The following is a 24,907-nucleotide window of genomic DNA, read 5'->3' as shown; positions in this document are numbered from 1 at the left end:
TAATATTTTCTCTAAAATGATCAACTTCATAATATTTACTGACTTCATTACTTGTGGTTCGAGAAGCTGGTCGTGACAAGGAATGGATACTTTTTTTTTCTTTTTTGTTTGTTATCTACACAGCAAAATCGTTGGTCCAATGCTAATAACAATGATAGTGAATCAGTGGAAATTAACTTCATATGCTGATATAACCAGATAGTGCTGTATCTCTTCCACTTATTCCGCTTATAGTTATTCTGCTGTTGATTTGCTTGATTGTTTAACATTCTTTAACCTGATGGACGCACCATAACCTTTCATATCTGGATCAAACCATTTAACTTCATACCCAACCATATCCCGACATATATGGACCTAACCATTAACCTGATCGAACCACAATAACCCTATATATATCTGGATCAATAAATTTAAGCTGGAACCCCCACAATAACCCTACATAACGATCAAACCATTTAAACTGATACCCCCACAATAACCCTACATATCTGGATCAAACCATTTAACCTGATACCCCCACAATAACCTTACATATCTGGATCAAACCATTTAACCTGATCGACTGACAATAACCGTTCATATCTGGATCAAACCATTTAACCTGATCGACCCACAATAACCGTTCATATCTGGATCAAACCATTAAACCCCCAAGAAGAAATATATCTCCACATTGATGAATTATAAATGAAGAAATCTCTTAACACTAAATTAGATTATATAATTTAGTCTGAACAGAACAAATAAGAGTCTCATACTACTCATAAAAATATACAATTTCATTCTGTTTTGAAGATAAGAGGCTTCAAAATAATAGTCTCCTCTGTTTTCAAGATAAGAGTCTCTTACCGCCCCACAGTGTGTCAGCCAGTTCCTCCTGGTTCATCTCCATCAGGCAGAGCTTTGTGATGTCCACCACTCCCTCTATGGCGCGCCTCCTCTGCTCCTCCTTCTTACCATCCACCTCCTCCTCCTCCACTCTCTGACCCTCTGAGCATTGTGGGTAATCTGAGAAGAGATCCCTCCAGAGCTTCTTCAGCTCCTTGTCGAGGTAAGCGTGTGCATTCTCCTCAGCCCTCTGGAACAGAATAAACATCAAGGAGATCTTTACCCTGAACTAACTGAGGACATCAGAAGCCTCTGTCCTGGAATCACGTCAGCTGGTCTAAAGAGGAAAGCCTGGAGACTATGAGCTCCACAAGAGATGCTTTCTGATGTTCATGTAGAGCTGAAGTTAAATTCTTGTTGGAGCTATACACACCTTGATCAGCTCTGTTTGATTCTTCTGTACAGACCTGGTAACATTTGAACTCTTCTGGTGTGGCCTGTGGGGAACACACACACACACACACACACACACACGCACGCACGCACACACACACACACACACACACACACACACACACACACACACACACACACACACACACACACACACACACACACACACACACACACACAGCTGTTACTCAGACTAATGATTAGGGGTGCAACGCATCACAAAACTCACGGTTCGGATCGTGTCACGTTTTTTGAGTCACGGGTCGGATCATTTTCGGATCAACAACACCAATAAAGATAACAAGACAAATGTGACTTTAAATAAAATCTTCAAATGTGTAAAAACTAAATAAAGTGAAAAATGCAATCTGAGGCATTATTCCTTCTTCTTTTTAATATGGATAGTAAATAATCCCTAAAGCCATTGAACCTTCAAACATTAAACCTGTAAAGTCTGCTACAAGTCGTCGTAATATTAATTTCATTCATACGATTGCTGGGTCCAGGGGAGTCTGCTCTCTGCTGCTGCTCTGGCCTTCAACACACACACTTTTTATTCTAGAAAAAGTTGTATTCGTTTTGAGCCACTCCAGTCTGTTTGAAACTCCTACCTCTCCTCTCTGGAGGGGCGTCCATCTTTAAAGTAATAAGGTGGATCCATAGACCGGTCACTCTTCATGGAGACACAGCTGGGTCCAGGGGAGTCTGCTCTCTGCTGCCTCCTTCTGAAAAACAAACACCATCTGGAGGTTAGGATTTGTGGATATCGTTTCATTTGATCATTTCCTTGGTCCTCTGTACTTGGTCCCCTACTTTACATCATCTACATCCTCCCACTCGGTCAAATCCTCCGCCAACATGGCCTCCAGTTTCCCTGTTACGCTGATGACACTCAGATCTACCTCCCCACCAACACCACCTCTGCAGCCACCCATTGCACCCTCGCCACATGCCTCACTGAGGCCAAAACGTGGATGAAACACAACTTCCTCAAACTAAATTGCAATAAAGCCTGCCACACACATAAAGATTTTATAAATCTCAACCGATTTTTTATCTGTGAGAGACCCCACACATTAACATTACATTAACAGTTTTGATCGTATTGTGTGTGGTGTCCTGCGATATTCCAAACACAGCACACCACACACATAAAGATTTGTCTTCAGACGCACTAGAATCTTGTCCCTCAAGCAAAAAATCTCGCGTGAACAAACGTGATCTGACGTAGTACTCTGACTGACCTGTGGGGGCAGTCACACCAAAAATAGTCATTGAACAAACTACAAGAAGAAGTGAAGAAGAGCGAGTGTAAACCGGTGTAAACTCATGGAGGACCAGCTGGATACCGACTGCATGATGGTGGTTTTGGGATTAATCCTAACTGAAAAATCCCTTAACTTTAACTGTCTTCGCCATATTGGTGGTATTCAGGGATATCGTAGCCACGGAGATAGCTCGTTATAATTCCGTGTTCAGTCAGCTCGCTCTTTATTGGTTAAATTCAATATTACGTCACGTTGGAGACTCCCGATTGTCGGCTTCCCCCCCACACAAGACGATTTGACACCACAACGTTCTCCGCCGATAATCGTAAATATTGAACATGTTTAATACTTACGATTATCGGCGCCGACTGATTTCGGAGCCGATTGTCGGCCGAATTTCACTCTTAACACACCACACACTACAAGAGAATCTTATAATATAATCTTAAGAGCTTAAGATAATCGGGCGATGTCTGTCCGTGATCGGAAGGGGGAAAATCGGGGCAAAATCAGCCCGATTATCTTTATGTGTGTGGCAGGCTTAAATCAGAAATCCTCATCATTGGCCCAAACTCCCTCACCCGCCCCACCCAGGACTTCTCACTTAATATTGATGGTTCCATTGTCACCCCCTCTACTCACATCCACAACTTAGGTATCCTCCTTCACCCCACCCTCTCATCCCTCCCCCATATGAACCAGATTACCAAAGCAGCCTTCTTCCACCTCAGGAACATCACTTGTCTCCGTCCCTCCCTGTCACTCTCTGCCGCCGAAACTCTGGTACACGCATTAATTTCATCCCGCCTTGATTACTGTAACTCCATCCTATACGGCTCATCAAAACACTTGCTTAATAAACTGCAATATGTTCAAAACTCTGCAGCCCGGATACTCACATCCACCCACCGCTCAGACCACACCCCTGTCCTCCAAGACCTCCACTGGCTTCCCGTCAAATACCGGATTGATTTCAAAATACTACTCTTCACCTTAAAAGCCCTCAACAACCTGGCGCCCCCCTCCCTCTCTGACCTCCTCCACCGCCATACCCCTACCCGTTGTCTCAGGTCTGCCGATGCCAACCTCCTGCACCCCGTCAGGACCGACCTCCGGTCCTGGGGAGACAGAGCCTTTGCTGCAGCCGCCCCCACCCTCTGGAAAGCCCTCCCCAACGACATCCGCAATGCCAACACGCTTTCATCTTTCAAAACTGCCCTTAAAGGTTGTATCAGCGATTCTGATCGAAACATAAAGTATCACATTCATCTGCTTCTTCCTCACGATCCGCTAGCTGCCCGTCCCATAAGCAGGCTGTCAAAGAACCGCGTCTCTCTAGGCAGCCTAGACTCCGAGATCGCACACAGAAACAAATGGTACTACCAACACCTCAAAATCAAAATAAACAGTGTTCCAACCAATCACAGACAAGGGGTGGGTGTTGTGGTGTTTCGCGCTCGTGCACGCGAAGTGGTAGCTACAAATTCCTGTTGCATAGACCAACTGAGTTGACGGTGTTATCAGAAGCTACAAAAAACAATGTGCGTCCATGATCATTTTCAAAACACGGGAGGGAGGGGCTAGCTGGCTCTGTTTGGGGAATCTCGCAACGGAAGTCAGGGCAACCAGAATCGCTGATACATCCTTTAAAACACACCTTTGCACCGTTTGTTTTGTTCAGCTTCTTTTTTGTTTCTTATCATTTAGCTTATGAAGCGATTGTGAAGCGTCTTTGAGCACTGGGAAAAGCGCTACATGAATTTGATCTATTATCATTATTTATTGCAGGGCTACTAAACTATTTTCTCATGACTTTTAATTTTAATATTCTCTCTCAGCTTTTTTAAACGGAAATTTAAGGGGGGGGGGGGGAAAGAAAAGTTATTATTTAATCACCTACATGCTGACATATAAACCCACTAAGTACCCTTCATACTGTGCATAGAGTGTTTATTCACAATGCGTTTAGCTAACATAGAAAATAGAGCAGTCAGTTTCTACATTTCTACCCAGACTTGTGTTATTCTTCACAGATCATTTGTTTCAACAAACCACTTCACCTCCAAGGATAAATTCAAACTGTTTCAATAAATGGTGCCGTTTGAAAGCCATTGGACCTTTAAACATTAAACCTGTAAAGTCTGCTACAAGTCGTCTTAACATTAATTTCATTCATACGATTGCTGGGTCCAGGGGAGTCTGCTCTCTGCTGCTGCTCTGGGCTTCAACACACACACTTTTTATTCTAGAAAAAGTTGTATGAGTTTTGAGCCACTACAGTCTGTTTGAAACTCCTACCTCTCCTCTCTGGAGGGGCGTCCATCTTTAAAGTTATCAGGATGATCCATAGACCAGTCACTCTTCAAGGAGACACAGCTGGGTCCAGGGGAGTCTGCTCTCTCCTGCCTCCTTCTGAAAAACAAACACCATCTGGAGGTTAGGATTTGTGGATATCGTTTCATTTGATCATTTACTTGGTCCTCTGTACCTCGTCCCCTACTGTTCATCATCTACATCCTCCCACTCGGTCAAATCCTCCGCCAACATGGCCTCCATTTTCCCTGTTACGCTGATGACACTCAGATCTACCTCTCCACCAACACCACCTCTGCAGCCACCCATTGCACCCTCGCCACCTGCCTCACTGAGGCCAAAACGTGGATGAAACACAACTTCCTCAAACTAAATTGCAATAAATCAGAAATCCTCATCATTGGCCCAAACTCCCTCACCCGCCCCACCCAAGACTTCTCACTTAATATTGATGGTTCCATTGTCACCCCCTCCACTCACATCCACAACTTAGGTATCATCCTTCACCCCACCCTCTCATCCCTCCCCCATATGGACCAGATTACCAAAGCAGCCTTCTTCCACCTCAGGAACATCACTTGTCTCCGACCCTCCCTGTCACTCTCAGCCGCCGAAACTCTGGTCCACGCATTCATTTCATCCCGCCTTGATTACTGTAACTCCATCCTATACGGCTCATCAATATATGCGGATACTCACATCCACCCACCACTCAGACCACAACCCTGTCCTCCAAGACCTCCACTGGCTTCCCATCAAATACAGCATTGATTTCAAAATACTACTCATCACCTTCAAAGCCCTCAACAACCTTGCGCCCTCCTCCCTCTCTGACCTCCTCCACCGCCATACCCCTACCCGTTGTCTCAGGTCTGCCGATGCCAACCTCCTGCACCTCGTCAGGACCGACCTCCGGTCCTGGGGAGACAGAACATTTGTTGCAGCCGCCCCCGCCCTCTGGAAAGCCCTCCCCAGCGACATCTGCAATGCCAACACGTTTTCATCTTTCAAACTGCCCTTATAACACACCTTTCAACCTTGCTTTTTTAACGTTCAACTTTTGTTTTGTTTGCGTTTGTTTAGCTTTTTTTTTGTTTCTTATTGTAGCGACAGTTTTCCTATAAAGGCCGCTAAGAGGCTTAGGTGGGCTCCAGGCAGTTACGCGTCCTTCAATGAATCCAAGTCTGTCGATGAATATTGTTTGAGAGTTTATTAGAAGACCGAATGACAACTGATGAATGAAAACCTCTAGAGGGTAATGAACACAAATAAATAAAAGATAAAGTGATGACGATGACAGCGCTAATGAGGGTTGTTACTGACGGTTGTTTGACGGTAGTTTGACAGTAGTTTGACGGTAAACAGAAAATATAATCAGGAGCGCCACTAACCCCCTTTGTCTCTTACCCCCGCCTGCCTGAGTGCCCCGGTATATAGATTATATAGATATATAGGTATATAGATAAACGACACCCATGTGTCAATCAAACGGAAGTGACATGAACCAAAACAGTGTGAGTAACCCTTCAAAATAAACAATAAACAAACAGACCAAATATGCATTTTGGCCCCTACACTTATGATTTAGCTTATGAAGCGATTGTGAAGCGTCTTTGAACACTGGGAAAAGCACTATATAGATTTGATATATTATTATATTATATATTATTATTATAATATATTATTATTATTATTTATTGGAGGGCTACTAAACTATTTTCTCAGACTGGAGTGGCTTCGTTTTGAGCCACTCCAGTCTGTTTGAAACTCCTACCTCTCCTCTCTGGAGGGCCGTCCATCTTTAAAGTTATCAGGATGATCCATAGACCAGTCACTCTTCAAGGAGACACAGCTGGGTCCAGGGGAGTCTGCTCTCTGCTGCCTCCTTCTGAAAAACAAACACCATCTGGAGGTTAGGATTTGTGGATATCGTTTCATTTGATCATTTACTTGGTCCTCTGTACCTGGTCCCCTACTGTTCATCATCTACATCCTCCCACTCGGTCAAATCCTCCGCCAACATGGCCTCCATTTTCCCTGTTACGCTTACACTCAGATCTACCTCTCCACCAACACCACCTCTGCAGCCACCCATTGCACCCTCGCCACCTGCCTCACTGAGGCCAAAACGTGGATGAAACACAACTTCCTCAAACTAAATTGCAATAAATCAGAAATCCTCATCATTGGCCCAAACTCCCTCACCCGCCCCACCCAGGACTTCTCGCTTAATATTGATGGTTCCATTGTCACCCCCTCTGCTCACATCCACAACTTAGGTATCATCATTCACCCCACCCTCTCATCCCTCCCCCATATGAACCAGATTACCAAAGCAGCCTTCTTCCACCTCAGGAACATCACTTGTCTCCGACCCTCCCTGTCACTCTCAGCCGCCGAAACTCTGGTCCACGCATTCATTTCATCCCGCCTTGATTACTGTAACTCCATCCTATACGGCTCATCAATATATGCGGATACTCACATCCACCCACCACTCAGACCACAACCCTGTCCTCCAAGACCTCCACTGGCTTCCCATCAAATACCGCATTGATTTCAAAATACTACTCATCACCTTCAAAGCCCTCAACAACCTTGCGCCCCCCTCACTCTCTGACCTCCTCCACCGCCATGCCCCTCCCCGTTGTCTCAGGTCCGCCGATGCCAACCTCCTGCACCCCGTCAGGACCGACCTCCGGTCCTGGGGAGACAAAGCATTTGTTGCAGCCGCCCCGCCCTCTGGAAAGCCCTCCCCAGCGACATCTGCAATGCCAACACGTTTTCATCTTTCAAACTGCCCTTAAAACACACCTTTCAACCTTGCTTTTTTAACGTTCAACTTTTGTTTTGTTTGCGTTTGTTTAGCTTTTTTTTTGTTTCTTATTGTAGCGACAGTTTTCCTATAAAGGCCGCTAAGAGGCTTAGGTGGGCTCCAGGCAGTTACGCGTCCTTCAATGAATCCAAGTCTGTCGATGAATATTGTTTGAGAGTTTATTAGAAGACCGAATGACAACTGATGAATGAAAACCTCTAGAGGGTAATGAACACAAATAAATAAAAGATAAAGTGATGACGATGACAGCGCTAATGAGGGTTGTTACTGACGGTTGTTTGACGGTAGTTTGACAGTAGTTTGACGGTAAACAGAAAATATAATCAGGAGCGCCACTAACCCCCTTTGTCTCTTACCCCCGCCTGCCTGAGTGCCCCGGTATATAGATTATATAGATATATAGGTATATAGATAAACGACACCCATGTGTCAATCAAACGGAAGTGACATGAACCAAAACAGTGTGAGTAACCCTTCAAAATAAACAATAAACAAACAGACCAAATATGCATTTTGGCCCCTACACTTATGATTTAGCTTATGAAGCGATTGTGAAGCGTCTTTGAACACTGGGAAAAGCACTATATAGATTTGATATATTATTATATTATATATTATTATTATAATATATTATTATTATTATTTATTGGAGGGCTACTAAACTATTTTCTCATGACTTTTAATTTTAATATTCTTTCTCAGCTTTTTTAAATGGAAATTTAAGGGGGGGGGAAGAAAAAGTTATTATTTAAGCACATACATGCTGACATAAAAACCCACTAAGTACCCTTCATTCTGTGCATAGAGTGTTTATTCACTATGTGTTTAGCTAACATAGAAAATAGAGCAGTCAGTATCTACATTTCTACCCAGACTTGTGTTATTCTTCACATGTAATTTGTTTCAGCAAACCACTTCAACTCCAAAGATAAATTCAAACTAGGTTCAATAAATGGTGCCGTTTGAAAGCCATCTAACCTTTAACATTAAACCTGTAAAGTCTGCTACAAGTCGTCTTAACATTAATTTCATTCATACGATTGCTGGGTCCAGGGGAGTCTGCCTTCTGCTGCTGCTCTGGGCTTCTTTTTTTTGAAAAAGTTGTATTCGTTTTGAGCCACTCCAGTCTGTTTGAAACTCCTACCTCTCCTCTCTGGAGGGCCGTCCATCTTTAAAGTTATCAGGATGATCCATAGACCAGTCACTCTTCAAGGAGACACAGCTGGGTCCAGGGGAGTCTGCTCTCTGCTGCCTCCTTCTGAAAAACAAACACCATCTGGAGGTTAGGATTTGTGGATATCGTTTCATTTGATCATTTACTTGGTCCTCTGTACCTGGTCCCCTACTGTTCATCATCTACACCAGTCATACTCAAGTAGCGGCCCGCGGGCCTTTTGTGGCCCGCGGGGTGTCTATTAATGGCCCTCGAGCTGTTTTGAAAAGTTTTTTTAATTATTAAAAAAAAATTAAAAAAAATCGTGTTGGGCGCTCTTATTTTGAAACCGCGCGCCGCGATCTCAATACGAGGCTGGGGGTTGCAACGATAAACAGATAGCACTCCAGCCCACAGACCGCTCCAGCCCTCCCAAACTCGAGGCAGACAGTCCATCTCAGCAGCAGTCAAGGCCGATTTAGGGTCGTTTTAGACGCAGAGACGTAAGCACGTAATTTACACAAGGGACTTGTTTTAGACAAGTTTTGATTTACGGTTCCTTTAAGGTTCCTTAAGGATTGCGCGTGTTGCAAGGGGATTCTCCGCCAGAACAGTAGGGGGAGCAACGAACGAATCTGTGGGCGTGGAAGTGGAAATCGCTGGCTTGTTTATATTTATAATTATCATAATTCGTTCTTGTGTTTTCTTCTTCTCCTTCTTCAAAATTCTTCATTCGCTTCTGTCACGGCCTTTTAAAAATGGCGCTATTATGCTGTAAAACCGGAAATGTGAGACTCCTGAAAGGATGCGGTTAGCTGGCCAATCACAGTCTTTGCGAGCTGCGTAGGGTGTGTTTCAGTCGCATTGTCAGGAATTTTGGCCGACGCACTTAAGCAAGTAAGGGGGATATTTTACCGCGCAAGGGGGGGTTATGTATCTTACGTGCTTACGCGTTACGTCTAAAACTGAGCATATATCGGCCTCAGTCACACGTATACCGACCGGCCCCTTGAGTCACTGAAAAAAATTTTTGTGGCCCCTCATCATTTCTACTTGAGTACCCCTGATCTACACCCTCCCACTCGGTCAAATCCTCCGCCAACATGGCCTCCATTTTCCCTGTTACGCTGATGACACTCAGATCTACCTCTCCACCAACACCACCTCTGCAGCCACCCATTGCACCCTCGCCACCTGCCTCACTGAGGCCAAAACGTGGATGAAACACAACTTCCTCAAACTAAATTGTAATAAATCAGAAATCCTCATCATTGGCCCAAACTCCCTCACCCGCCCCACCCAGGACTTCTCACTTAATATTGATGGTTCCATTGTCACCCCCTCCACTCACATCCACAACTTAGGTATCATCCTTGACCCCACCCTCTCATCCCTCCCCCATATGAACCAGATTACAAAAACAGCCTTCTGTAACTGTTTACTGTAACTCCATCCTATACGGCTCATCAAAACACTTGCTTAATAAACTGCAATATGTTCAAACCTCTGCAGCCCGGACACTCACATCCACCCACCGCTCAGACCACAACCCTGTCCTCCAAGACCTCCACTGGCTTCCCGTCAAATACCGGATTGATTTCAAAATACTACTCATCACCTCAAAGCACTCAACAACCTGGCGCCCCCCTCCCTCTCTGACCTCCTCCACCGCCATACCCCTACCCGTTGTCTCAGGTCTGCCGATGCCAACCTCCTGCACCCCGTCAGGACCGACCTCCGGTCCTGGGGAGACAGAGCCTTTGTTGCAGCCGCCCCCGCCCTCTGGAAAGCCCTCCCCAACGACATCCGCAATGCCAACACGCTTTCATCTTTCAAAACTGCCCTTAAAGGTTGTATCTGCGATTCTGATCGAAACATAAAGTATCACATTCATCTGCTTTTTCCTCACGATCCGCTAGCTGCCCGTCCCATAAGCAGGCTGTCAAAGAACCGCGTCTCTCTAGGCAGCCTAGGCTCCGAGATCGCACACAGAAACAAATGGTACTACCAACACCTCAAAATCAAAATAAACAGTGTTCCAACCAGTCACAGACAAGGGGTGGGTGTTGTGGTGTTTCGCGCTCGTGCACGCGAAGTGGTAGCTACAAATTCCTGTTGCATAGACCAACTGACTTGACAGTGTTATCAGAAGCTAAAAAAAAAATGCGCGTCCATGATCATTTTCAAAACACGGGAGGGAGGGGCTAGCTGGCTCTGTTTAGGGAATCTCGCAACGGAAGTCAGGGCAACCAGAATCGCTGATACAACCTTTAAAACACACCTTTTCACCGTTTGTTTTGTTCAGCTTCTTTTTTGTTTCTTATCATTTAGCTAGCGATTGAAAGCCATCTAACCTTTAACATTAAACCTGTAAAAAAAGTCTGCTACAAGTCGTCTTAACATTAATTAACATTCATACGATTGCTGGGTCCAGGGGAGTCTGCCTTCTGCTGCTGCTCTGGGCTTCAACACACACACTTTTTATTCTCGAAAAAGTTGTATTAGTTTTTAGCCACTACAGTCTGTTTGAAACTCCTACCTCTCCTCTCTGGAGGGGCGTCCATCTTTAAAGTTATTAGGTAGACCCATACCCTGGTCACTCTTCATGGAGACACAGCTGGGTCCAGGGGAGTCTGCTCTCTGTTGCTGCTCTGGGCTTCAACACAAAACACACACACACACACACACACACACACACACACACACACACACACACACACACACACACACACACACACACACATACACACACACACACACACACACAGCTTTTACTCAGACTAATGATGGAGTCATGATGCATCACTGCTGAGCTCTGAGATGGACAACAGTCACAGACAGAGAGATCCTCTTCTTACCTCTTAGCTTTGCTCCGGCGGCCATGTTCCCAAGACAGAGTGGTCTTAGAGGTAGGACCGCCCTCCTCTCTCTCCTCATCCATAGTAGACTGGAGACCTGGACACAAAGACAACTCATCCATCACTTCAATTGCCTTTTAAACTTTAGCTGTTTATTGAGAGAGAAGATCATTGTGACTGCGTCACACTAAAGCATTATGGACGTCATAGACCATCAATATGAACCCCACAACATAACCACACTGCCCTCACTACAGTACAGATGTGTACAGCAGATGACAGATGAAGAATTAAACACCTTGGAGACTGTAACTGTGCTTAAACTACAACACAAAAAAGATATACAATAGTCTTAACATAAATGCATTGCGGTACAATTAAAAGTGAAGAATGTTACTTTCATTTGTGTCAAGCACAGTGTTATATTTGTATATGTTAGGCTGTATATATTGAGATAGCAGTGTGCGAAATACCCGTCAATATTCGGGATGCCCTCATCCCCAGATGGTTGCGCAACACCGATCTAAATATTCTCAATATGCAGTAGCCTAGGCCATAACATTACAATATTTCAGGGATGCAAGCCAAGACAATCAGTCTATATCTATAACCTACATGACAACACACACACACACACACACACACACACGCACGAACGCACGCGCACGCACGCACACACACACACACACACACACACACACACACACACACACACACACACACACACACACACACACACACACACACACACACACAATTAAATGGCTAATTTGAATATTTGCACCGGTGTAACGGTTGTGATTGGGTCTAAAAGACTGAAAGACAGGACAAATTTGGTCTCTTTCAAAGGTATATTCGTGATTTGTACGGCAGGATCACATGTCACGACAACTAGATCTGCTATGTACACATCAAATATATACAAATAATAAAATTATAACATTACATTTACATTTCGGAGCAACATACCTGAAAGACAGGACAAACACATTGGTCTCTTTCAAAGGAAGGCCTATATTTATGATTTGTACAGCAGGATCTGCACGAGTAAAACAAAACACTTGTGCTGCTAGCGGACATCAAACATAGCTAACCAGTAACGTGGTCAAACTAAAAATTTGAATAAACTCCCTTCCAAGTGACAAACTATAAAAACAATAATAAAATATAATTTATCCAATATACAATCATCTAATATATCGAAGTTCATAAAATAAACATACATTCTCGATCTTAAAACTTATAAACCTTCGGGAGCTATTGACAATGCGAACTTAACACATGTCACGTCAACTGGTTCTGACTAGCAACGGCCGCACACACACCTAATGGTGCGGCCACACCAGACGCGTATCTCGCGTAATTTTTACGCGAGATACGCGCGTAAAATGTTGCTTGACCATTTTGTGTCAAAAATGGTCACATACGCGCAATACGCGCCATACGCGCATACGTCACTCGCCTAGATGAGTCCATGTCCATGCAAGTGAACGGAGCGTTCCCTCTTCGTCATAACTATCAAACCAAACATCCTTCACATTCACCGAGCGAACATTACGAAAGTAAAATGCACATTTCTCGCTAAAAATGTTTCCATAAACGCATTTAATGGCGTAACTATGTTACTATTTCCACCCAGAATAAAGAAAGTTGTCGGCCGTGGCTGCGCTGGAGTCCGAGGTAGGAAACCCCAACGCCGCCGTGTTTGGGTGATAGAGTTTAGATCGGGTTAGATTAAATAATCTCGGATATAAATAACAATAATCGGGTTAAATAACTTCACATGGTGTGTCTGGTGTGTTTCCCAGCAGAGAAATAGTCCGCCAAGACGTTGAGGTTGCTTAGTAACCAGAGACTCTGTCCATGCAAGTGAACGGAGCGTTCCCTCTTCGTCATAACTATCAAACCAAACATCCTTCACATTCACCGAGTGAACATTATGAAAGTAAAATGCACATTTCTCGCTAGAAATGTTTCCATAAAAGCATTTAATGGCGTAACTATGTTACTATTTCCACACAGAATAAAGAAAGATGTCGGCCGTATGCTTCTGTCCAAGCTCACTACTCTCTGCCAGTGACGTCGGGTCAAGCTCAACGCTGATTGGGCAATGCGTGTCTCGTCAGACGCGTATCTCGCGTACTTCGCGTAAAAAGTTCAATTTTTTGAACTCTTGAAATGTACGCGATATACGCGATATACGCGCGTATAGCGCGTATAGCGCGTATAGCGCGTAAACCAATGGTTCCCTATGGAAAAAATGGCGATTTCATACGCGAAGTACGCGAGATACGCGTCTGGTGTGGCCGCACCTTAAGGCGGATGCAGATCTGCAATACCCGATCACACCAGCAGATGGCTCTAAATACCAACAACTGCTCTATCATTTGCGAAACTCATGATAACTAATGAAAAGTTTTCCATATCTGTTACACAGGACTGCCTGGCTCAACTTTGCAAAAAAATAGAACACATTTGTGAATACATTTTTTGAACTCTGAATACTGCACTGTAAAAAAAAACAACGTAAAAAAACTGTAAATGACTGGCAGCTACGGCTGCCAAACAAACACCGTAAAATTAAAGTAGAAAACCGTATTTCAAATAATGTGCAAAGACTTTAAATTTACAGAAAATGTCATTCAATTTTTTACAGAAAAATAACATTATTTTACAGATTTTTCCCAAATAATTATAATCAATCCCCTTCAATAAAAGGACAATCCTTACAGTTCTGCAGGAAAATACCGTTGTTTTACAGATTTTTCTCAAATAATTATGATCATTCACCTTCAATTAAAGGACAATCCTTAAAGTTCTGCAGGGAAATGCCGTTGTTTTATAGATTTTTCTCAAATAATTATGATCAATCACCTTCAATAAAGGGACGATCCTTAAAGTTCTACAGGAAAACACCGTTGTTTTACAGATTTTTCTCAAATAATTATGATTAATCACCTTCAATAAAAGGACAATCTTTACAGTTCTGCAGGAAAATACCATTGTTTTACAGAATTTGCTCAAATAATTATGATCAATCACCTTCAATATAGGGCCAATCCTTAAAGTTCTGCAGGAAAACACCGTTGTTTTACAGATTTCTCTCAAATAATTATGATCAATCACCTTCAATAAAGGGACAATCGTTAAAGTTCTGCAGGAAAATACCGTTATTTTACAGATTTTTCTCAAATAATTATGATCAATCACCTTCAATAAAGGGACAATCCTTAAAGTTCTACAGGAAAACACCGTTGTTTTACAGATTTTTCTCAAATAATTATGATTAATCTCCTTCAATAAAAGGACAATCTTTACAGTTCTGCAGGAAAATACCATTGTTTTACAGATTTTGCTCAAATAATTATGATCAATCACCTTCAATATAGGGCCAATCCTTAAAGTTCTGCAGGAAAATACCGTTGTTTTACAGATTTTTCTCAAATAATTATCATCAATCACCTTCAATAAAAGGACAATCCTTAAAGTTCTGCAGGAAAATACCATTGTTTAACAGATTTTTCCCAAATAATTATGATCAATCACCTTCAATAAAGGTACAATGCTAAATGTTGTTAGCCTGGGTTTTCCCATGCTGCCTTGCACGCGCGATTCAATTCGCGCTGCAAGGCAGCCTGGAGACCATGGAGCAAATTTTCGCCTGAGATAGGGGACCAATCACAGAGCGGGGAGGGTGCAGCAAGACGATGACGTCAAATATGCGACACACCGAAGCAGTTTGTTTACATCCAACATTGGCAGCCGAAGCGTATCGCCTTCTTCCGCATAGAACTTCTGTCGCTCTACATACGTCATCAGGTATAATTGAAACGATTGGCTATGAGCTAGGAACAGGCGCATTTGACAGACATTCGTAGCGCCCAATAAACGGCTCTGGGCATTCGTAAACCACGCCTCAAATACGAGGAAATGTGCATGTGGTTTCCAGACCCCGTCACATTTGAGATGAGGGTATGACGCTAGCCAGGCTAAAATGTTGTGGCAAATTAATTACAAATAAAGTACACACCACTATTGATTCTAAAACCCTTTTATTTAATGTATTCAGATGTAAATTTACAATATCAACCAATTATTCACAAACAGTTCTTGAGAGCCCCCCCCCCAGGAGGAACTGAAAAACTACAAATGGTATTTGTTCATGTGTGTAACATGTTTCTGTTAGCATTTCTATCAAAATGAGGTCAAGATGTCACCTTTGAAATGAATAGAGAAAGCAACAAACTGTTGTCAAACTGTACCGTACAAACAAATTCTGCTGTTGAACTGAGGGGGTTGTGGTCTTGTGTTTTTTTAGCTTTTATTTTTCACTTAAGTTTTATATTGTTTCCACAATATTCTCCTAACCCTTGGGGGCTCTGTATAAGGTAGTTGTGATAACATTTGTGGACAAGCATTACAGTCATTTAATTAAGACTCGTAACGATACAGTGTATTATTAAGTAAAATCAAAACATACCACAAAAGGTCAGTGAATCTGTAACAGAGGTGCAACACAGCAGACAAAGCAGAAAAATTCAGAATCCTCCTCCAAATTGCCAGTAATCGTCTGGATCTTTGGTGCTCCTGGAGGGGACACACACACACACAGAAAACACAGTCTTTACTGTAAAAAGTAGGATTTCATTTATTGTTCACTTTAAATGAAAATTCAGTCATTATCTTCTCACCCTTGTGTCGATGAAAGGTCAGGTGAAGTTGTTTGGTCCACAAAACACTGGAAATCAGTGTTGTAGCATTTTCCCAAACAACTGCAGTAAATAGTGACTATGTTTTAAATGTAAAAAAAACTGAATAATCCTCAGGTTCTTCGCGCTGCACTGTGGTCAAGCAAACCCACACCCACAGATCAACCCAGCTTCAAGCTAAGAAGCTACTGTGAAGCTAAACACATGGTGTAAATGACGACTTTTCAGGTCAACTTGGCATGTCTGGACTTCTGAAAACTTGGATTACGATAGACAAGCAGTATGGCATTTTTTGTTTTTGTAAAGTTGTTTTTTAATGTTTGCAACAAAGCTGCTGTTGACTGCAGTTGTTTGGGAGGATGCTGCAAGCTTTTTTCATGTGAAAATCCAGGAGTGTTTTGTGAATTGAAAAAAATAACCTGACCTTCTTTCAGCATTCCACCGGGGACGTGAGCGTCGCGTTACGGCTGTGTTGCATTATGGCTGATATGAAAAAATGATTCGAGGATTTTTTGTACTCGAATTACTCGAGTACTCGTTGCAGCCCTACATAGATGAGTACAATATTGTCTACCTTTGTGCTGACAAACTGGCAGTAATATGGCCAATAGTATGCACATTATCCATGTCATGAATACTCACTGGCTCTGAAGATCTTGTGGCAGGAGACTTTTCATTTCCATAATGTCTGGATCATGAGGGGAAAACACACAGACAAACAAACAATATTGGTCAGCTTACCGTTGGAGACATAGGCATGCAAAATATTACTCAACAGCCTCACACATACATTCATTCTTACATAATATTTTTATTATGACTGATGTGAACTTGGTTTCATAAAACAAATCCATTCTCTGTATGATTTGCCTCTGCTTGCCTACCTGTCTGAGTTTGCACCCCAGCAGCTGATGATATCTTGTCATACTGGTTCTTCAGCCTTCTTATGATCACACAGGTGATGCACAACTATACAGGGACACAGTGAAGAATATGGTAAATGGATTGTTCTTGCATATAAAGTGCTTCTCTAGTATTATATCAACCACTCAAAGCACTCTACAATACTGCCCTACAAAGCAAAACCGCAGTAACTACACTTTTGGTCGAAATTGAGTTATAACTGAAAATGAACTGCTTGGTGTGTCATCATGATTTTTGGACATAAAACCTACCTCATAAATATGTGTACAATTAGTGCAATACCACTTATATACCTATAAACCATTAGGCTGGCAAGATAAAAAACTTTGAACCCATTTTTCTCTATAATAGTAGTAGTAGTAGTAGTAGTAGCAGTAACTACGCAAAGCATAGTTACTGCTACTACTACTACTACTACTACTATTATTCACCCATTCACACACTGATGGCAGGCTCTACCAGGGTCACCGAACTGCCAACCTGTCCTGTCCAGTTTGCAAAAACTGGACAGGACAGGTCATGTTTATCAAATGTCTTTGTTCTACTAAATTCTCAGCTGGATAAGGAACACCAGATGAGAAATTGTTGGATGGTAGCTATGATAAGCATTCAATCTCATTCAGTCTCTCAGACTGATCAGGACTTTTTAATTTGGCAAATATTATGATTTATATGAATACCTCTTAAATATTCATCTATTGCTTCCTTAAAAATGTTTTGTAGTATAGGTTATATATTTTTTTACTTACTTTTCTCTCTGGCAATCATCACCTCGCCTTGATAAAGGTGTCTCTGGAATTAAAATAATATCAGTAAATGTATGTATTACATAAACACGTACATGGAACTTAACATTCATTTTGTTTCATTGAAACTTAGACTGCTCGTTTCGTTAAGTGAATGAAATATCCATTAAACAAGGACGAGATTAGTCTAAAACCTCTAACAGTTACAGTGTTGGTGTAGGTTAACATTTTGGATGTTATAAAAAGGTGTTAATGTGAAATAGTCACATCTGACCATCTAAAGCTAACAAGGGAGGGATAGGCAGAGCAGAGGACAAACACAAAAAGATTCCAGTTAGGGCGTGTTCACACCATGGCGTTTTTTGTGATAGGGAAAAGTTGAGCCGACCGCTTTTTCAAAAACAAAAAAAGCTGGCAGCACTTTTTCTCCTAAAAGCGCCGAGAGCGTTTTTTCTATCGCCTAGCAACGAACCCACGCTAGACCCCGACGTTACTCGCCTACTACGTATCCAGGCTACCCTTACATCGTTGTTACAACATGGCTAGAAACAGGCGATTGGCATTTGCATTGGCCCTAACTGACGACGAGGAGGAGAATCATGTACCTGCACGTTTGTGTGTGCAGATGTCACTCGGGGAAGGCAGCAGTAATGCCGACCAGGAGCTTCGTTTCGATGATGCGCGATTTGCGGCGTACTGTGATTGATCAGCTGACAGTTTAACTTTTTTTCAACTTTTTTTTACGCTCGGTGCGGGAGAAAAAAGCGCCGAGTTAGGCCGCGTTCACATCTAGCGTTTTTTTTTAATCTGCCAGCGCTTGTTTTACATTATATTCCTATGGAGCAGAGCGTTTCTGGAAAAAGTCACGGCCGCTTTTTTAAACGCCTCTCCCAGCGTTTTTTTCTGCCATACGGAGTGTTGAAAAAAGTTCAACTTTCAGGAAGAAAGCGGCCGACGTCAGGCGTCTTTTGGGCAACTGACCAATCACAAGCGGAACATTGACACTTCGTCACGAAGGAAACTCTCAACTGTCAAAACAAGAAACAATGGCAGACAAATCACTCGGGAAAGTGCCGGTGGAGCGATTAATAGTTTTAATTACAGAACATGTCGAGATCTACAACTTGTCTAATGGGCTCTATCCTGGATACATAGTAGGCGGGTAACGTCGGGTCTAGAATGGGTTCGTTGATAGGCAATAGAAAAAAAGCTCTCGGCGCTTTTAGGGCCAAAAACGCTACCAGCTTTTCTTTTTGTTGAAAAAACGGTCGGCTCAACTTATCCCTATTACAAAAAACGCTAGATGTGAACGCGGCCAGAGGCGTTTTCCCAAAAGCGCTCTGCTACATACAAAAAAAACGCCAGGTGTGAACACGCCCTAAGTTCTGTTAGAGCATTACATTACATTAGACCAGTCCTCCCTCCCTCTCACACACGCACGCACACACACACACATACACACACGTTGTGACCAGAAGTTAGGCTACAACTTTTAAATGAATATTACTACTATTTTATTTTAGTAATATTTCTACTACTTTTAAATGAATATTTTCAGAAGGCAGTAATGCTGTTATCATTCACCAAGCAAGCTAAAAGCACACTCAGTATTAACGCTGTGTTTTGCTGACATGAATCATTCCAAGCTTAACAAGCTAGTTAACGTACCACATTAAGTTAGCTGTAACATCAGTTCATTACTCAGCAGTTAGCTAACCTAACTGTCTGACAACGTTATAGTCTAAATTATGGATATGAACACAAACATTAGGTTAGGTTATTAACTTAGAAAAATAACAGGGAAATGTTTTCTTACCTCATATCGCCAGGATAACAGTTATAACGTGAAGTTCATGTTAGGACACCGCACAGATCCTGACTTCCTCTGTGTCCATATTCCCGTTTTTGTTTCGTTGTTCTGTTCTCCGCTGAAATCTCACAACTCAAACTCACTCAAATAAGAATTTGGCGTGCAGATGTAAAATAATCCAGGTAATGATCCACGTAATACGAGGGGACCGACAGAGTAGCGCTGAAGTCCTGCAGCATTCAAACTGACGTACTTTCAAATGAAGGCGCGCTCAGTGCTCATTGGCCAGTTTCCTGGATGACAGCCACATTGACCATCATATTTAAAGAAACAAGGCGAGACAGCCAATAGCAATTGTTTCAGCGGGATAACTCGAAAAAAGATTTTATATATATATATATATATATATATATATATATATATATATATATATATATGTGTATAATATATGCATAATAAATACTTCACTATACAGGGTTAGGTGCAGAGTGCAAAAGGTGACAGGTAGATGAGTTATAAAGTCTTATCGCAGGTAGGAACGATTTCCTGTATCGTTCCTTAGAGCAGCGGGGTTGAATGAGTCTGTTGCTGAAGCTGCTCTTCAGTTTGTCCAGTGTTTTGTGGATGGGGTGAGAGGGATTGTCCATTATTGCCAGCAGTTTTGCCAGCATCCTGTCCTCCACCACCTCCTCCAGGGTGATAAGCTTAGAGCCAACAACAGACTCTGCTTTCCTGACCAGTTTGTTCAGTCTGTTGGCGTCCTTTGCCTTGATGCCCGCACCCCAGGACACCGCAGCAAAGAAGATGGTGCTCGCCACAACAGACTGATAAAACATCTGCTTGCACACATTAAAGGACCTGAGCCTTCTCAGGAAGTAAAGCTGACTCAGGCCCTTCTTGTAGATAGCCTCTGTGTTGGTGGACCAGTCCAGTTTATTGTCCAGTGTGACACCCAGGTACTTGTATGCAGGGACCATCAGAGAATTTCTGCAGATGACACGACCAGGGGCGGTTCTAGACTTTTTTTAGTGGGGTGGCCAGGGGGAGGCCGGCAGGCGTTAGGGGTGGCCGATCGAAATGTCCGACGGGGGGGGGGGTGCGATGCGAACGTAATGTTCGTATTATTGATGCCGACTCCTCGTTCGGGGGGGCCCGCAGGGGGGGCCGGACTCAGACTTAGGGGGGCACTAGCCCCCCCGGGCCCCCCCTCTGGCACCGCCCCTGGACACGACTCAGTGCAGTACTGAAAGTCAGCAATGTATGTGGTGAAGAGGAAGGGGGACAGTACAGTTCCCTGGGGGGCCCTGATGTTACTGATCAGACGGTCAGACACACAGTTCTGTAATCTCACCAATTGTGGTCTGCCTGTCAGATAGTCATCAACCCAAGTCACGAGGGGAGCACCCACCTGCGTGTCCTCCAGTTTGGCCTTCAGCAGTCTGAGCTGGATGGTGTTGAAGGCGCTGCAGAAGTCAAAGAACATGATGTGGACTGAGGTGTTGGGTCGGTCCAGGGAGGAGTAAGCCTTCTGCAGTAGGTAGATGATTGCATCATCAACCCCAACATGGGGCTGATATGCAAACTGCAGGGGGTCGTGTGATGGGCACACCAGTGGTCTGAGGTGTGCCAGGACCAGTCTCTCCATAATCTTCATAATATGAGAGGTCAGTGCCACCGGCCTGCAGTCCCCCAGTGCAGCAGGACGTCCTTTATTGGGCACAGGGACCAGGCAGGATGTCTTCCACAGCACCAGTATCCTGACCTGACTCAGGCTAACCTGGGGCTGATACCATCAGGGCCAGCAGCTTTCTGGGTAGTTTTATTGTATTTGTAGGCTGTTATATTTAAATAAATGAATAAATAAATACTAATGTAACACAATTAATGTAAATTATTTTTAATCTACATTGGAATTTCCTACTTACTTTACTTGTTAACCTAAGCATAACTTTTTATTGTGCAGTGTTTTTTAAGCATCATCCGAATTCAAGTTTGGTTTTACCCACCAACAAGCAGAACTATTTGATAAGAACGCGCCGCTGCTCCGCCCCCGATACACGCATTGCTGGCTACCATAAACGTCACAGTCAGTCACTGAGCCTCACGGAGAACACATGCTGTCTGCAGTAAGCTTGACCCGCGCGTTTTCGTCTTCCGACACTCTTTAATACTTCTCAAAGAGGCGAAGAAGGTAACAAATAACTTAACTATAGTCGTGCATATAATAATATAAATGAGTATTTACTTGGTTTCATAAGGCTAGCTAGCTAGCTCAGTAAACTAGCTTAGGTATCAGCGCATTTTGGCCACGTGTGTCAAGTGTGAGCAGTAGTAGGCCTATAAAGTAAATGTATTCCTTTATGATAAACGATTTTTTTCCCACATAATAATTAGGCATTTCTTGTTGTGCCAAGTTGCTTACGGAGGACACCATTACATTTTTACTTATATGAAATGATTATGTGTTGTTTTTTTACATAAAATGAATCGGTATGAATTAATGACACATTTAAGTAATTATTTAATGGTTTATTTATTTATTTTATTTTGGCAGCTTTAGTCCTCCTTCACTAACTTAAAACGTCTTGTGCTGTATTTTTTCCCGCTGGCTGCAGGTGCCGCTTCTACAGCGAGCCACGCTTCAGAAGCACTTCGGCAGTCTTGTTTTTTTCCACTGTTTTCAGTCTTTGATACTTCCCAAAGAGGCGAAGAAGGTAAGAGATAACTTACAGTGCATATAGAATATACATGAGTGTTGGTAATAATGGCGTTAGAGTATAACGGTGTTACTAACGGCGTTATTTTTTTCAGTAACGAGTAATATTGCGCGCACCCCCCTCCCCCCCCCTAGGTCCGCGGTGTGTTACTATTGCGCGCACCCCACCCCTCCCCCCGGTAGGTCCGCGGTGTGTTACTATTGCGCGCACCCCCCTCCCCCGTAGGTCCGCGGTGTGTTACTATTGCGCGCACCCCACCCCTCCCCCCGGTAGGTTGCGCGCACTCCCCCCCGTAAATGAGTATTTACGTGGCTTCATAAGGCTAGCTACCTAGCTAGCTACGTAAACTAGCTTAGGTATCAGCGCATTTTGGCCACGTGCGTCAAGTGTGAGCAGTAGTATGAAGTAAATGTATTCCTTTATGCTAAACTATTTTTTCCCATATAATAATTAGGCATTTCTTGTCGTGCCAAGTTGCTTATGGAGGACACCATTCAATTATTACTTATATGAAATGATTATGTATGTTGTTGTTTTTTACATAAAATGAATCAGTATTTTAATGAATTAATGACACATTTAAGTAATTATTTAATGGTTTATTTATTTATTTTATTTTGGCAGTTTTAGTCCTCCTTCACAAACTTAAAACGTCTTGCGCTGTATTTTTTCCCGCTGGCTGCAGGTGCCGCTTCTACAGCGAGCCACCCTCCAGAAACCTTGAAGGACAAAGAGTTTGTCGACCACGACTTTCAGTATGTCACATCTCGCAACCTTAAGTTGAGGCTGTTAATGTGTGTGCGCAGTGGAGCCTTAGAGATCTTTTCTTACAGAATTCAGTGCAGTTAGTACTCAAGAGACTGTGGTCATTCCTTCCAGAGTTCAGAACTCCGAGTGCAGAGTTCTTAAGTTGTCTTCTAGTTTATAATGTTCTATTGTGCTGGGTAGAGTATTCTGGAGATTTTCCTACAGTGGGCTACAATGGCATATGTTATGCCAAAGTTCAAATGCCGTTCATGTGGTATCTCCCTGAAAGGTATTAAAAGCTATGTTGATCATCAGCTTCTGCATAGACATGAGGCAAATAGCTACTATCCATGTTGCTTTGCAGACTGCAAACAAAAATTCACCAAGTACACTGCTTTAAAAGCTCATGTCTATCGTTCCCACAACAGTCCTGTTTTACTGTTTGAAGACACACAAAGGTCATTTGTATGTGATGATGTGCATTGTAAGAAGACATGCATAGATTTGAGAGATCTTGTTGCACACCTCAAGGTACATTTGAATAAGCATGAGTTAGTACATTGCCCATTTAGCAATTGTAACAAGACGTTTAAAGTGAAGTCCTCATTTACATCCCATGTTTCAAGAACACATAAACATGAAATTGTAAATACTCAAGTCACATACTCTGAGCTATCTGTATCCTCTCAGATTGAGCCCAATGAAACTGAAACTGGAATGGACCAAAGTGAAAATCAGTCTCAGGTTTTGGAAGAGATTGATATAAGGTCTTTGTACATGAAGAATCTGTGCCTGTTTTACATGCAACTCCAGGCAAAGTATCTGGTTCCGTCATCAACTATTCAAATGATTGTTGAAGAGATCAATGGCCTTAATGACATTTGTCATCAGTACACAAAAGACAAAATTAAAGAGACACTTAGAGGAAATACTAATATGTCAGATGCTGAGATTGATTCAGTTTTTCAGAGTCTTCAGGAAGCTGATTTGCATGCTTCATGTAGTTCTCGGCTCTCCACAGAATATATTAGGAGGCAGTATTTTGAGAAGAACTTTGCCTATGTGCACCCAGAAAATGTTTTTCTGGGCACCAATGAGCATAGAAGAGACAGTTATGCACAATACATACCCTTGTTGGAGTGTACGCTTCCGGTCGAGTGTACGCTGGCATGTTTGTTGCCGCTGCTCGCTGGAAATAGTAAGTTGTAATAGTAGTAGTAGTAGTAGTGTAGTAACGTTAGTAGCAGTAGTAGTAGTAGTAGTAGGACTAGTAGTAGTAGTGTCGCGTGAACATTTTATCTCGCACAGCTAGCTCCGGCACCCCTATCCACCACTACGGGCTAACGCCGGTAGCTAGTTGCTAACCGGCTGTCGCGATACCGGCTTTCTAAGCTTACCTGGTTCCTACCTCATCATGCGGCCCAACAACTCTCTCACCTGCTTTGGACTGGTCTGGATATTCCTGTTGTTCTGCCATCATCCTGTGGCAGGACTACTCCACTACTCCATCACAGACCCTCTCGCGACCCGCTTGGATGTATT

The 24,907-nt window shown here is 43.0% G+C and overlaps 1 long non-coding RNA gene and 1 pseudogene across 1 annotated transcript; both read right to left on the bottom strand.

Annotated features, from left to right (window-relative positions):
• Positions 1-1,048, bottom strand: part of LOC115529300 (NACHT, LRR and PYD domains-containing protein 3-like) — a 32,640-nt pseudogene extending 31,592 nt beyond the window's left edge.
• Positions 1,049-1,050: 2 nt separating this feature from the next.
• On the bottom strand, positions 1,051-4,886 carry LOC115529194 (uncharacterized). The gene is made up of 3 exons (XR_003973485.1): positions 4,851-4,886; positions 1,265-1,328; positions 1,051-1,081 (listed from the first exon to the last, which is right to left on the bottom strand). It is a non-coding gene; the product is annotated as an uncharacterized LOC115529194 (long non-coding RNA).
• Between the last annotated feature and the right edge of the window lie 20,021 nt (positions 4,887-24,907).

The sequence above is a fragment of the Gadus morhua genome, chromosome 17, assembly GCF_902167405.1.
Source record: "Gadus morhua chromosome 17, gadMor3.0, whole genome shotgun sequence".
NCBI classification, from domain to species: Eukaryota; Metazoa; Chordata; class Actinopteri; order Gadiformes; family Gadidae; genus Gadus; species Gadus morhua.
This window is presented reverse-complemented; position numbering and strand designations above follow the sequence as displayed.